The sequence below is a fragment of the Panulirus ornatus genome, chromosome 7 (genome assembly GCF_036320965.1).
Source record: "Panulirus ornatus isolate Po-2019 chromosome 7, ASM3632096v1, whole genome shotgun sequence".
Taxonomy (NCBI): Eukaryota; Metazoa; Arthropoda; class Malacostraca; order Decapoda; family Palinuridae; genus Panulirus; species Panulirus ornatus.
In genome coordinates, this window is record NC_092230.1 from 30,722,494 (window position 1) to 30,735,293 (window position 12,800).

The following is a 12,800-nucleotide window of genomic DNA, read 5'->3' on the forward strand; positions in this document are numbered from 1 at the left end:
GTGGTTCCAACAATGTTGTATGGTTGCGAGGCATGGGCTATGGATAGAGTTGTGCGCAGGAGGATGGATGTGCTGGAAATGAGATGTCTGAGGACAATGTGTGGTGTGAGGTGGTTTGATCGAGTAAGTAACGTAAGGGTGAGAGAGATGTGTGGAAATAAAAAGAGCGTGGTTGAGAGAGCAGAAGAGGGTGTTTTGAAATGGTTTGGGCACATGGAGAGAATGAGTGAGGAAAGGTTGACCAAGAAGATATATGTGTCGGAGGTGGAGGGAACGAGGAGAAGAGGGAGACCAAATTGGAGGTGGAAAGATGGAGTGAAAAAGATTTTGTGTGATCGGGGCCTGAACTTGCAGGAGGGTGAAAGGAGGGCAAGGAATAGAGTGAATTGGAGCAATGTGGTATACCGGGGTTGACGTGCTGTCAGTGGATTGAATCAAGACATGTGAAGCGTCTGGGGTAAACCATGGAAAGCTGTGTAGGTATGTATATGTGCGTGTGTGGACGTATGTATATACATGTGTATGGGGGGGGGTTGGGCCATTTCTTTCGTCTGTTTCCTTGCGCTACCTCGCAAACGCGGGAGACAGCGACAAAGTATAAAAAAAAAAAAAATATATATATATATATATATATATATATATATATATATATATATATATATATATATATATATATATATATATATATATATATATTTTTTTTTTTTTTTTTTTTTTTTTTTTTTTTTTTTTGCCGCTGTCTCCCACGTTTGCGAGGTTGCGCAAGGAAACAGACGAAAGAAATGGCCCAACCCACCTCCATACACATGCCTTGATTCAATCCACTGACAGCACGTCAACCCCGGTATACCACATCGCTCCAATTCACTCTATTCTTTGCCCTCCTTTCACCCTCCTGCATGTTCAGGCCCCGATCACACAAAATCTTTTTCACTCCATCTTTCCACCTCCAATTTGGTCTCCCTCTTCTCCTCGTTCCCTCCACCTCCGACACATATATCCTCTTGGTCAATCTTTCCTCACTCATTCTCTCCATGTGACCAAACCATTTCAAAACACCCTCTTCTGCTCTCTCAACCACGCTCTTTTTATTTCCACACATCTCTCTTACCCTTACGTTACTTACTCGATCAAACCACCTCACACCACACATTGTCCTCAAACATCTCATTTCCAGCACATCCATCCTCCTGCGCACAACTCTATCCATAGTCCACGCCTCGCAACCATACAACATTGTTGGAACCACTATTCCTTCAAACATACCCATTTTTGCTTTCCGAGATAATGTTCTCGACTTCCACACATTCTTCAAAGCTCCCAGAATTTTCGCCCCCTCCCCCACCCTATGATCCACTTCCGCTTCCATGGTTCCATCCACTGCCAGATCCACTCCCAGATATCTAAAACACTTCACTTCCTCCAGTTTTTCTCCATTCAAACTCACCTCCCAATATATATATATATATATATATATATATATATTTTTTTTTTTTTTTTTTTTTGTCGCTGTCTCCCGCGTCTGCGAGGTAGCGCAAAGAAACAGACGAAAGAAATGGCCCCACCCACCCCCATACACATGTATATACATACGTCCACACACGCAAATATACATACCTACACAGCTTTCCATGGTTTACCCCAGACGCTTCACATGCCTTGATTCAATCCACTGACAGCACGGCAACCCCGGTATACCACATTGCTCCAATTCACTCTATTCCTTGCCCTCCTTTCACCCTCCTGCATGTTCAGGCCCCGATCACACAAAATCTTTTTCACTCCATCTTTCCACCTCCAATTTGGTCTCCCTCTTCTCCTCGTTCCCTCCACCTCCGACACATATATCCTCTTGGTCAATCTTTCCTCACTCATTCTCTCCATGTGCCCAAACCATTTCAAAACACCCTCTTCTGCTCTCTCAACCACGCTCTTTTTATTTCCACACATCTCTCTTACCCTTACGTTACTTACTCGATCAAACCACCTCACACCACACATTGTCCTCAAACATCTCATTTCCAGCACATCCATCCTCCTGCGCACCACTCTATCCATAGCCCACGCCTCGCAACCATACAACATTGTTGGAGCCACTATTCCTTCAAACATACCCATTTTTGCTTTCCGAGATAATGTTCTCGACTTCCACACATTCTTCAAGGCTCCCAGAATTTTCGCCCCCTCCTCCATCCTATGATCCACTTCCGCTTCCATGGTTCCATCCGCTGCCAGATCCACTCCCAGATATCTAAAACACTTCACTTCCTCCAGTTTTTCTCCATTCAAACTCACCTCCCAATTGACTTGACCCTCAACCCTATTGTACCTAATAACCTTGCTCTTATTCACATTTACTCTTAACTTTCTTCTTTCACACACTTTACCAAACTCAGTCACCAGCTTCTGCAGTTTCTCACATGAAGCAGCCACCAGCGCTGTATCATCAGCGAACAACAACTGACTCACTTCCCAAGCTCTCTCATCCCCAACAGACTTCATACTTGCCCCTCTTTCCAAAACTCTTGCATTCACCTCCCTAACAACCCCATCCATAAACAAATTAAACAACCATGGAGACATCACACACCCCTGCCGCAAACCTACATTCACTGAGAACCAATCATTTTCCTCTCTTCCTACACGTACACATGCCTTACATCCTCGATAAAAACTTTTCAATGCTTCTAACAACTTGACTCCCACACCATATATTATTAATACCTTCTTCAGAGCATCTCTATCAACTCTATCATATGCCTTCTCCAGATCCATAAATGCTACATACAAATCCATTTGCTTTTCTAAGTATTTCTCACATACTTTCCTCAAAGCAAACACCTGATCCACACATCCTCTACCACTTCTGAAACCACACTGCTCTTCCCCAATCTGATGCTCTGTACATGCCTTCACCCTCTCAATCAATACCCTCCCATATAATTTACCAGGAATACTCAACAAACTTATACCTCTGTAATTTGAGCACTCACTCTTATCCCCTTTGCCTTTGTACAATGGCACTATGCACGCATTCCGCCAATCCTCAGGCACCTCACCATGAGTCATACATACATTAAATAACCTTACCAACCAGTCAACAATACAGTCACCCCCTTTTTTAATAAATTCCACTGCAATACCATCCAAACCTGCTGCCTTGCCGGCTTTCATCTTCCGCAAAGCTTTTACTACCTCTTCTCTGTTTACCAAATCATTTTCCCTAACCCTCTCACTTTGCACACCACCTCGACCAAAACACCCTATATCTGCCACTCTATCATCAAACTCATTCAACAAACCTTCAAAATACTCACTCCATCTCCTTCTCACATCACCACCACTTGTTATCACCTCCCCATTTGCGCCCTTCACTGAAGTTCCCATTTGCTCCCTTGTCTTACGCACTTTATTTACCTCCTTCCAGAACATCTTTTTATTCTCCCTAAAATTTAATGATACTCTCTCACCCCAACTCTCATTTGCCCTTTTTTTCACCTCTTGCACCTTTCTCTTGACCTCCTGTCTCTTTCTTTTATACATCTCCCACTCAATTGCATTTTATCCCTGCAAAAATCGTCCAAATGCCTCTCTCTTCTCTTTCACTAATACTCTTACTTCTTCATCCCACCACTCACTACCCTTTCTAATCAACCCATCTCCCACTCTTCTCATGCCACAAGCATCTTTTGCGTAATCCATCACTGATTCCCTAAATACATCCCATTCCTCCCCCACTCCCCTTACTTCCATTGTTCTCACCTTTTTCCATTCTGTGCTCAGTCTCTCCTGGTACTTCCTCACACAAGTCTCCTTCCCAAGCTCACTTACTCTCACCACCCTCTTCACCCCAACATTCACTCTTCTTTTCTGAAAACCCATACAAATCTTCACCTTAGCCTCCACAAGATAATGATCAGACATCCCTCCAGTTGCACCTCTCAGCACATTAACATCCAAAAGTCTCTCTTTCGCGCGCCTGTCAATTAACACGTAATCCAATAACCCTCTTTGGCCATCTCTCCTGCTTACATAAGTATACTTATGCATATCTCGCTTTTTAAACCAGGTATTCCCAATCATCAGTCCTTTTTCAGCACATAAATCTACAAGCTGCTCTTCATTTCCATTTACAACACTGAACTCCCCATGTGTACCAATTATTCCCTCTACTGCCACATTACTCACCTTTACATTCAAATCACCCATCACTATAACCCGGTCTCGTGCATCAAAACCACTAACACACTCATTCAGCTGCTCCCAAAACACTTGCCTCTCATGATCTTTCTTCTCATGCCCAGGTGCATATGCACCAATAATCACCCATCTCTCTCCATCAACTTTCAGTTTTACCCATATTAATCGAGAATTTACTTTCTTACATTCTATCACATACTCCCACAACTCCTGTTTCAGGAGTATTGCTACTCCTTCCCTTGCTCTTGTCTTCTCACTAACCCCTGACTTTACTCCCAAGACCTTCCCAAACCACTCTTCCCCTTTACCCTTGAGCTTCGTTTCACTCAGAGCCAAAACATCCAGGTTCCTTTCCTCAAACATACTACTTATCTCTCCTTTTTTCATATCTTGGTTACATCCACACACATTTAGGCACCCCAATCTGAGCCTTCGAGGAGGATGAGCACTCCCCGCGTGACTCCTTTTTCTGTTTCCCATTTTAGAAAGTTAAAAAAGTACAAGGAGGGGAGGATTTCTGGCCCGCCGCTCCCGTCCCCTCTAGTCGCTTTCTACGACACGCGAGGAATGCGTGGGAAGTATTCTTTCACCCCTATCCCCAGTGATAATATATATATATATATATATATATATATATATATATATATATATATATATATATATATATATATATATACACAAATGTAGCTTAGACATTGAAGCTTATTGATACAGTGGTCAAATTGATGAGAACTACTATTGACGTTTGTGTAAATAAATTATACATTTCCTTTTTCCATCGCCAGAGGTTGAACCATTATGTGACATCCATTTTTTCATTTCATTTCAAGCTAGAAGTTTCAGTTTTCTAAATTGTTTCTTACATTTTTCATATGTATATATATGTATGTGTGTGTGTGTGTATATGTGCGTATGTATGTGTGTGTGTATGTGTATATATATATATATATATTATCCCTGGGGATATGGGTGAAAGAATACTTCCCACGCATTCCTCGCGTGTCGTAGAAAGCGACTAGAGGGGACGGGAGCGGGGGGCCAGAAATCCTCCCCTCCTTGTATTTTTTAACTTTCTAAAATGGGAAACAGAAGAAGGAGTCACGCGGGGAGTGCTCATCCTCCTCGAAGGCTCAGATTGGGGTGCCTAAATGTGTGTGGATGTAACCAAGATGTGAAAAAAGGAGAGATAGGTAGTATGTTTGAGGAAAGGAACCTGGATGTTTTGGCTCTGAGTGAAACGAAGCTCAAGGGTAAAGGGGAAGAGTGGTTTGGGAATGTCTTGGGAGTAAAGTCAGGGGTTAGTGAGAAGACAAGAGCAAGGGAAGGAGTAGCAATACTCCTGAAACAGGAGTTGTGGGAGTATGTGATAGAATGTAAGAAAGTAAATTCTCGATTAATATGGGTAAAACTGAAAGTTGATGGAGAGAGATGGGTGATTATTGGTGCATATGCACCTGGGCATGAGAAGAAAGATCATGAGAGGCAAGTGTTTTAGGAGCAGCTGAATGAGTGTGTTAGTGGTTTTGATGCACGAGACCGGGTTATAGTGATGGGTGATTTGAATGCAAAGGTGAGTAATGTGGCAGTTGAGGGAATAATTGGTATACATGGGGTGTTCAGTGTTGTAAATGGAAATGGTGAAGAGCTTGGAGATTTATGTGCTGAAAAAGGACTGATGATTGGGAATACCTGGTTTAAAAAGCGAGATATACATAAGTATACTTATGTAAGTAGGAGAGATGGCCAGAGAGTGTTATTGGATTACGTGTTAATTGACAGGCGCGCGAAAGAGAGACTTTTGGATGTTAATGTGCTGAGAGGTGCAACTGGAGGGATGTCTGATCATTATCTTGTGGAGGCTAAGGTGAAGATTTGTATGGGTTTTCAGAAAAGAAGAGTGAATGTTGGGGTGAAGAGGGTGGTGAGAGTAAGTGAGCTTGGGAAGGAGACTTGTGTGAGGAAGTACCAGGAGAGACTGAGTACAGAATGGAAAAAGGTGAGAACAATGGAAGTAAGGGGAGTGAGGGAGGAATGGGATGTATTTAGGGAATCAGTGATGGATTGCGCAAAAGATGCTTGTGGCATGAGAAGAGTGGGAGGTGGGTTGATTAGAAAGGGTAGTGAGTGGTGGGATGAAGAAGTAAGAGTATTAGTGAAAGAGAAGAGAGAGGCATTTGGACGATTTTTGCAGGGAAAAAATGAAATTGAGTGGGAGATGTATAAAAGAAAGAGACAGGAGGTCAAGAGAAAGGTGCAAGAGGTGAAAAAAAGGGCAAATGAGAGTTGGGGTGAGAGAGTATCTTTAAATTTTAGGGAGAATAAAAAGATGTTCTGGAAGGAGGTAAATAAAGTGCGTAAGACAAGGGAGCAAATGGGAACTTCAGTGAAGGGCGCAAATGGGGAGGTGATAACAAGTAGTGGTGATGTGAGGAGATGGAGTGAGTATTTTGAAGGTTTGTTGAATGTGTTTGATGATAGAGTGGCAGATATAGGGTGTTTTGGTCGAGGTGGTGTGCAAAGTGAGAGGGTTAGGGAAAATGATTTGGTAAACAGAGAAGAGGTAGTAAAAGCTTTGCGGAAGATGAAAGCCGGCAAGGCAGGAGGTTTGGATGGTATTGCAGTGGAATTTATTAAAAAGGGGGGTGACTGTATTGTTGACTGGTTGGTAAGGTTATTTAATGTATGTATGACTCATGGTGAGGTGCCTGAGGATTGGCGGAATGCGTGCATATTGCCATTGTACAAAGGCAAAGGGGATAAGAGTGAGTGCTCAAATTACAGAGGTATAAGTTTGTTGAGTATTCCTGGTAAATTATATGGGAGGATATTGATTGAGAGGGTGAAGGCATGTACAGAGCATCAGATTGGGGAAGAGCAGTGTGGTTTCAGAAGTGGTAGAGGATGTGTGGATCAGGTGTTTGCTTTGAAGAATGTATGTGAGAAATACTTAGAAAAGCAAATGGATTTGTATGTAGCATTTATGGATCTGGAGAAGGCATATGATAGAGTTGATAGAGATACTCTGTGGAAGGTATTAAGAATATATGGTGTGGGAGGCAATTTGTTAGAAGTAGTGAAAAGTTTTTATCGAGGATGTAAGGCATGTGTACGTGTAGGAAGAGAGGAAAGTGATTGGTTCTCAGTGAATGTAGGTTTGTGGCAGGGGTGTGTGATGTCCCCATGGTTGTTTAATTTGTTTATGGATGGGGTTGTTAGGGAGGTGAATGCAAGAGTTTTGGAAAGAGGGGCAAGTATGAAGTCTGTTGGGGATGAGAGAGCTTGGGAAGTGAGTCAGTTGTTGTTCGCTGATGATACAGCGCTGGTGGCTGATTCATGTGAGAAACTGCAGAAGCTGGTGACTGAGTTTGGTAAAGTGTGTGAAAGAAGAAAGTTAAGAGTAAATGTGAATAAGAGCAAGGTTATTAGGTACAGTAGGGTTGAGGGTCAAGTCAATTGGGAGGTGAGTTTGAATGGAGAAAAACTGGAGGAAGTGAAGTGTTTTAGATATCTGGGAGTGGATCTGGCAGCGGATGGAACCATGGAAGCGGAAGTGGATCATAGGGTGAGGGAGGGGGCGAAAATTCTGGGAGCCTTGAAGAATGTGTGGAAGTCGAGAACATTATCTCGGAAAGCAAAAATGGGTATGTTTGAAGGCATAGTGGTTCCAACAATGTTGTATGGTTGCGAGGCGTGGGCTATGGATAGAGTTGTGCGCAGGAGGATGGATGTGCTGGAAATGAGATGTTTGAGGACAATGTGTGGTGTGAGGTGGTTTGATCGAGTAAGTAACGTAAGGGTAAGAGAGATGTGTGGCAATAAAAGGAGCGTGGTTGAGAGAGCAGAAGAGGGTGTTTTGAAATGGTTCAGGCACATGGAGAGAATGAGTGAGGAAAGATTGACCAAGAGAATATATGTGTCGGAGGTGGAGGGAACGAGGAGAAGAGGGAGACCAAATTGGAGGTGGAAAGATGGAGTGAAAAAGATTTTGTGTGATCGGGGCCTGAACATGCAGGAGGGTGAAAGGAGGGCAAGGAATAGAGTGAATTGGAGCGATGTGGTATACCGGGGTTGACGTGCTGTCAGTGGATTGAATCAGGGCATGTGAAGCGTCTGGGGTAAACCATGGAATGCTGTGTAGGTATGTATATTTGCGTGTGTGGACGTATGTATATACATGTGTATGGGGGTGGGTTGGGCCATTTCTTTCGTATGTTTCCTTGCGCTACCTCGCAAACGCGGGAGACAGCGACAAAGCAAAAAAAAAAAAATATATATATACACATACACACACATACACACACATACGCACATATACACACACACACACATACATATATATATACATATGAAAAATGTAAGAAACAATTTGGAAAACTGAAACTTCTAGCTTGAAATGAAATGAAAAATGCATGTCACATACTGGTTCAACCTCTGGCTATGGAAAAAGGAAATGTATAATTTATTTACACAAACATCAGTAGTAGTTCTCATCAATTTAACCACTGTATCAATAAGCTTCAATGTCTAAGCTACATTTTTTCCAATTTCACTATTTTCTTGTCAAAGCACCATGTATGAAAACTATCACTCCAGTAACACAACTATAAACATTTACTTCCCCTTTAAAAAAGTTCTGGGGAAGTCTGTCTCGACACACTGCGGGACACTCTACCACCTGGCGAGGTTTGTGTTGCAATGGTTCTTGATTCACAAACGTAGTAGCATCACTGGTGGGCCAAGGTAGAACTGACTTGCTCCTTGCGAAACACAACTTAAAGATGACATTAGAGTCCCACTGGGCAGAGGACGCGAGGACCCAGTCCTTGCCAATGATGATGATAATCACTGGTGCGAGAAAGAGCAACCATCAGAGCCAATATAATTGGTGATATGCCAACTACAAGCCTCCAGCCTTGACCACGCTTCTTGCCAAACACACACAGTTTACCACAGATCCACAGACTCAGGTATCCTAGGCTGCAAAATGAAAAGGAAGAATGCCCACTGGGAAAAGCTCTTGGGTCCTTCTTGTATTGAATATATATATATATATATATATATTTTTTTTTTCATACTATTCGCTATTTCCCGCGATAGCGAGGTAGCGTTAAGAACAGAGGACTGGGCCTTTGAGGGAATATCTTCACCTGGCCCCCTTCTCTGTTCCTTCTTATGGAAAATTAAAAAAGAAACGAGAGGGGAGGATTTCCAGCCCCCTGCTCCCTTCCCTTTTAGTCGCCTTCTACAACACGCAGGGAATACGTGGGAAGTATTCTTTCTCCCCTATCCCCAGGGATAATATATATATATATATATATATATATATATATAGAAGGAGGTAAATAAAGTGCGTAAGACAAGGGAGCAAATGGGAACTTCAGTGAAGGGCGCAAATGGGGAGGTGATAACAAGTATTGGTGATGTGAGAAGGAGATGGAGTGAGTATTTTGAAGGTTTGTTGAATGTGTTTGATGATAGAGTGGCAGATATAGGGTGTTTTGGTTGAGGTGGTGTGCAAAGTGAGAGTGTTAGGGAAAATGATTTGGTAAACAGAGAAGAGGTAGTGAAAGCTTTGCGGAAGATGAAAGCCGGCAAGGCAGCAGGCTTGGATGGTATTGCAGTGGAATTTATTAAAAAAGGGGGTGACTGTATTGTTGACTGGTTGGTAAGGTTATTTAATGTATGTATGACTCATGGTGAGGTGCCTGAGGATTGGCGGAATGCGTGCATATTGCCATTGTACAAAGGCAAAGGGGATAAGAGTGAGTGCTCAAATTACAGAGGTATAAGTTTGTTGAGTATTCCTGGTAAATTATATGGGAGGGTATTGATTGAGAGGGTGAAGGCATGTACAGAGTATCAGATTGGGGAAGAGCAGTGTGGTTTCAGAAGTGGTAGAGGATGTGTGGATCAGGTGTTTGCTTTGAAGAATGTATGTGAGAAATACTTAGAAAAGCAAATGGATTTGTATGTAGCATTTATGGATCTGGAGAAGGCATATGATAGAGTTGATAGAGATGCTCTGTGGAAGGTATTAAGAATATATGGTGTGGGAGGAAAGTTGTTAGAAGCAGTGAAAAGTTTTTATCGAGGATGTAAGGCATGTGTACGTGTAGGAAGAGAGGAAAGTGATTGGTTCTCAGTGAATGTAGGTTTGCAGCAGGGGTGTGTGATGTCTCCATGGTTGTTTAATTTGTTTGTGGATGGGGTTGTTAGGGAGGTAAATGCAAGAGTTTTGGAAAGAGGGGCAAGTATGAAGTCTGTTGGGGATGAGAGAGGCTTGGGAAGTGAGTCAGTTGTTGTTCGCTGATGATACAGCGCTGGTGGCTGATTCATGTGAGAAACTGCAGAAGCTGGTGACTGAGTTTGGTAAAGTGTGTGGAAGAAGAAAGTTAAGAGTAAATGTGAATAAGAGCAAGGTTATTAGGTACAGTAGGGTTGAGGGTCAATTCAATTGGGAGGTGAGTTTGAATGGAGAAAAACTGGAGGAAGTGACGTGTTTTAGATATCTGGGAGTGGATCTGGCAGCGGATGGAACCATGGAAGCGGAAGTGGATCATAGGGTGGGGGAGGGGGCGAAAATTCTGGGGGCCTTGAAGAATGTGTGGAAGTCGAGAACATTATCTCGGAAAGCAAAAATGGGTATGTTTGAAGGAATAGTGGTTCCAACAATGTTGTATGGTTGCGAGGCATGGGCTATGGATAGAGTTGTGCGCAGGAGGATGGATGTGCTGGAAATGAGATGTTTGAGGACAATGTGTGGTGTGAGGTGGTTTGATCGAGTGAGTAACGTAAGGGTAAGAGAGATGTGTGGAAATAAAAAGAGCGTGGTTGAGAGAGCAGAAGAGGGTGTTTTGAAGTGGTTTGGGCACATGGAGAGGATGAGTGAGGAAAGATTGACCAAGAGGATATATGTGTCGGAGGTGGAGGGAGCAAGGAGAAGAGGGAGACCAAATTGGAGGTGGAAAGATGGAGTGAAAAAGATTTTGTGTGATCGGGGCCTGAACATGCAGGAGGGTGAAAGGAGGGCAAGGAATAGAGTGAATTGGAGCGATGTGGTATACAGGGGTTGACGTGCTGTCAGTGGATTGAATCAAGGCATGTGAAGCGTCTGGGGTAAACCATGGAAAGCTGTGTAGGTATGTATATTTGCGTGTGTGGACGTATGTATATACATGTGTATGGGGGGGGTTGGGCCATTTCTTTCGTCTGTTTCCTTGCGCTACCTCGCAAACACGGGAGACAGCGACAAAGTATAAAAAAAAAAAAAAAATATATATATATATATATATATATATATATATATATATATTTTTTTTTTATTTTGCTTTGTCGCTGTCTCCCGCGTTTGCGAGGTAGCGCAAGGAAATAGACGAAAGAAATGGCCCAACCCACCCCCATACACATGTATCTACACACACGTCCACACACGCAAATATACATACCTATACATCTCAATGTACACATATATATATACACACACAGACACATACATATATACCCATGCACGCAATTCACACTTGTCTGCCTTTATTCATTCCCATCGCCACCTCGCCACACATGGAAAACCATACCCCTCCCCCTTCATGTGTGCGAGGTAACGCTAGGAAAAGACAACAAAGGCCTCATTCGTTCACACTCAGTCTCCAGCTGTCATGCAATAATGCCCGAAACCACAGCTCCCTTTCCACATCCAGGCCCCACACAACTTTCCATGGTTTACCCCAGACGCTTCACATGCCCTGATTCAATCCACTGACAGCACGTCAACCCCGGTATACCACATCGATCCAATTCACTCTATTCTTTGCACGCCTTTCACCCTCCTGCATGTTCTGGCCCCAATCACTCAAAATCTTTTTCACTCCATCGTTCCACCTCCAGTTTTGTCTCCCACTTCTCCTCGTTCCCTCCACCTCCGACACATATATCCTCTTGGTCAATCTTTCCTCACTCATTCTCTCCATGTGCCCAAACCATTTCAAAACACCCTCTTCTGCTCTCTCAACCACGCTCTTTTTATTTCCACACATCTCTCTTACCCTTACATTACTTACTCGATCAAACCACCTCACACCACACATTGTCCTCAAACATCTCATTTCCAGCACATCCACCCTCCTGCGCACAACTCTATCCATAGCCCACGCCTCGCAACCATACAACATTGTTGGAACCACTATTCCTTCAAACATACCCATTTTTGCTTTCCGAGATGATGTTCTCGACTTCCACACATTCTTCAAGGCTCCCAGGATTTTCGCCCCCTCCCCCACCCTATGATTCACTTCCGCTTCCATGGTTCCATCCGCTGCCAGATCCACTCCCAGATATCTAAAACACTTTACTTCCTTACTTCCTCCAGTTTTTCTCCATTCAAACTTACCTCCCAAATGACTTGACCCTCAACCCTACTGTACCTAATAACCTTGCTCTTATTCACATTTACTTTTAACTTTCTTCTTTCACACACTTTACCAAACTCAGTCACCAGCTTCTGCAGTTTCTCATATGAATCAGCCACCAGCGCTGTATCATCAGCGAACAACAACTGACTCACTTCCCAAGCTCTCTCATCCCCAACAGACTTCATACTTGCC

General features: G+C 43.1%; 1 protein-coding gene across 3 annotated transcripts in view; it reads left to right on the forward strand.

Annotated features, from left to right (window-relative positions):
- The window catches only part of LOC139749498 (uncharacterized), a 58,046-nt gene that overhangs the window by 25,484 nt on the left and 19,762 nt on the right, over positions 1-12,800 (forward strand). The gene's annotated exons all lie outside the window — the stretch shown is intronic.